The 2500-nt window shown below is 56.8% G+C and overlaps 4 non-coding genes across 4 annotated transcripts in view; all 4 read left to right on the forward strand.

The window, feature by feature from the left end:
- The first annotated feature begins 456 nt into the window (after positions 1–456).
- LOC136932292 (U5 spliceosomal RNA) lies at positions 457–574 on the forward strand. The gene has a single exon (XR_010874588.1). It is a non-coding gene; the product is annotated as a U5 spliceosomal RNA (small nuclear RNA).
- Positions 575–980: 406 nt separating this feature from the next.
- Positions 981–1171, forward strand: LOC136932454 (U2 spliceosomal RNA). The gene has a single exon (XR_010874742.1). It is a non-coding gene; the product is annotated as a U2 spliceosomal RNA (small nuclear RNA).
- A 776-nt stretch (positions 1172–1947) lies between these two features.
- Positions 1948–2065, forward strand: LOC136932293 (U5 spliceosomal RNA). Its single transcript, XR_010874589.1, has one exon. It is a non-coding gene; the product is annotated as a U5 spliceosomal RNA (small nuclear RNA).
- Positions 2066–2471: 406 nt separating this feature from the next.
- Positions 2472–2500, forward strand: part of LOC136932190 (U2 spliceosomal RNA) — a 187-nt gene continuing 158 nt past the window's right edge. Inside the window, exon 1 of the small nuclear RNA XR_010874534.1 lies at positions 2472–2500. This exon is cut by the window's right edge and continues 158 nt beyond it. This is a non-coding gene — a small nuclear RNA (U2 spliceosomal RNA).

The following is a 2500-nucleotide window of genomic DNA, read 5'->3' on the forward strand; positions in this document are numbered from 1 at the left end:
AAAAAAAAAAAAAAAAAAAAAAAAAAGGGAGTGACTGAGTGACTGAGTGAGTGAGTGAGTGAGTGAGTGAGTGAGTGAGTGAGAGAGAGAGAGAGAGAGCTGGCTGACATTCAGCGGGGCCGAGGTGAAAAACTGGAAGGCAATCGGAAAGAGTTTTTTATCGCCGTGTCAGTCGACACCAACACAGAGTCGATTGGCTGGAAGGCGCATACGATAAACGTGTAGGGATCTTAATGGAGAATAAGCGATCAATGAAATGGATAAAGTGCCGTAAGGAAAAGCCAAGCGGGCGGGCCGAGCCCCTCTGCGGCCCGTGGCGTTTCCGCGCCTTTTTTTTCCCGAGAAGGATGCGGTTCGCCCCGGTTCTCCCCGGTTCTCCCCGGTTCGCCCCCGCGGACGGGTGAGTCAGGGCCAACGGAGGGGTTGGGGGTAGGCCGTTTGGGTCGTTTCAAATCGACGCTCTGGTTCCCCTTCAGCACGCACAAGCCTTTCGCCTTTTACTAAAGACTTCCGTGGAGGGGAGCGCCGACGAGTGAAACGTGGTATTTTTGGGAGGCTTTGCCCGAGGGAGGGCAGAGCCTGATGGACGTGTGACAAAAGCAGGGTGAGGTTGGCTTTGGGGTTAGGTGCGTGCCTGCGGGTAAGGCAGGTTTTGTCTTTGCTTCTTCTGTAGCTGTTTCAATTCTGTTGCCTTTTGGCCTGGGCTTTCCGCTTCCGTCCCTGCTTGTCCTGCGGCTTTTGGCCTGGGCTTTCCGCTTCCGTCCCTGCTTGTCCTGCGGCTTTTGGCCTGGGCTTTCCGCTTCCGTCCCTGCTTGTCCTGCGGCTTTTGGCCTGGGCTTTCCGCTTCCGTCCCTGCTTGTCCTGCGGCTTTTGGCCTGGGCTTTCCGCTTCCGTGGTTTCGGCCGTTCTCGGTGTGGTGACCGAGCGGCCCAGGTGGTGCACGGAGGGTCCGCGCGCCGGGGGCGTCCGATAATGCGGTCATCGCTTCTCGGCCTTTTGGCTAAGATCAAGTGTAGTATCTGTTCTTATCAGTTTAATATCTGATATGTCCTCCATGCGAGGACAACATATTAAACGGATTTTTGCAACAGGGAGTCGGAACAGGGGCTCGCTCCGTCCGCTCCGCGCATCGCCCCGGTATTGCAGCGTCTCCGGGAAGGGTGCAATCTTTCTAAGCGTGTCAAAGAGAAAAGCTAGTGAGGGAGGGAGGGAGGGAGGGAGGGAGGGAGGGAGGGAGGGAGGGAGGGAGGGAAGGAAGGAAGGAAGGAAGGAAGGAAGGAGGGAGGGAAGGAGGGAATGTCTGAATGAGTGAGGTTTGGGGGAGAGGGGTTTAGGTTAGGGCTAGGGTTTTTGGGGTGAGGGTCAAAAAACCCTCAAAAGGGGGGGGCCCCCCAACAAAGCGGAACAAGCGATCCCTACCAAAAAAACGGGGTGAAAAGGGGGTGTGGGCGGAGCCCTGTCGGCCGGTGGCGTTTTCCCGCCCTTTTAGATATAAAAAAAAAAAAAAAAAAAAAAAAAAAAGGGAGTGACTGAGTGACTGAGTGAGTGAGTGAGTGAGTGAGTGAGTGAGTGAGAGAGAGAGAGAGAGAGCTGGCTGACATTCAGCGGGGCCGAGGTGAAAAACTGGAAGGCAATCGGAAAGAGTTTTTTATCGCCGTGTCAGTCGACACCAACACAGAGTCGATTGGCTGGAAGGCGCATACGATAAACGTGTAGGGATCTTAATGGAGAATAAGCGATCAATGAAATGGATAAAGTGCCGTAAGGAAAAGCCAAGCGGGCGGGCCGAGCCCCTCTGCGGCCCGTGGCGTTTCCGCGCCTTTTTTTTCCCGAGAAGGATGCGGTTCGCCCCGGTTCTCCCCGGTTCTCCCCGGTTCGCCCCCGCGGACGGGTGAGTCAGGGCCAACGGAGGGGTTGGGGGTAGGCCGTTTGGGTCGTTTCAAATCGACGCTCTGGTTCCCCTTCAGCACGCACAAGCCTTTCGCCTTTTACTAAAGACTTCCGTGGAGGGGAGCGCCGACGAGTGAAACGTGGTATTTTTGGGAGGCTTTGCCCGAGGGAGGGCAGAGCCTGATGGACGTGTGACAAAAGCAGGGTGAGGTTGGCTTTGGGGTTAGGTGCGTGCCTGCGGGTAAGGCAGGTTTTGTCTTTGCTTCTTCTGTAGCTGTTTCAATTCTGTTGCCTTTTGGCCTGGGCTTTCCGCTTCCGTCCCTGCTTGTCCTGCGGCTTTTGGCCTGGGCTTTCCGCTTCCGTCCCTGCTTGTCCTGCGGCTTTTGGCCTGGGCTTTCCGCTTCCGTCCCTGCTTGTCCTGCGGCTTTTGGCCTGGGCTTTCCGCTTCCGTCCCTGCTTGTCCTGCGGCTTTTGGCCTGGGCTTTCCGCTTCCGTGGTTTCGGCCGTTCTCGGTGTGGTGACCGAGCGGCCCAGGTGGTGCACGGAGGGTCCGCGCGCCGGGGGCGTCCGATAATGCGGTCATCGCTTCTCGGCCTTTTGGCTTCAAGTG

This window comes from Osmerus mordax, chromosome 23, assembly GCF_038355195.1.
Source record: "Osmerus mordax isolate fOsmMor3 chromosome 23, fOsmMor3.pri, whole genome shotgun sequence".
Taxonomy (NCBI): Eukaryota; Metazoa; Chordata; class Actinopteri; order Osmeriformes; family Osmeridae; genus Osmerus; species Osmerus mordax.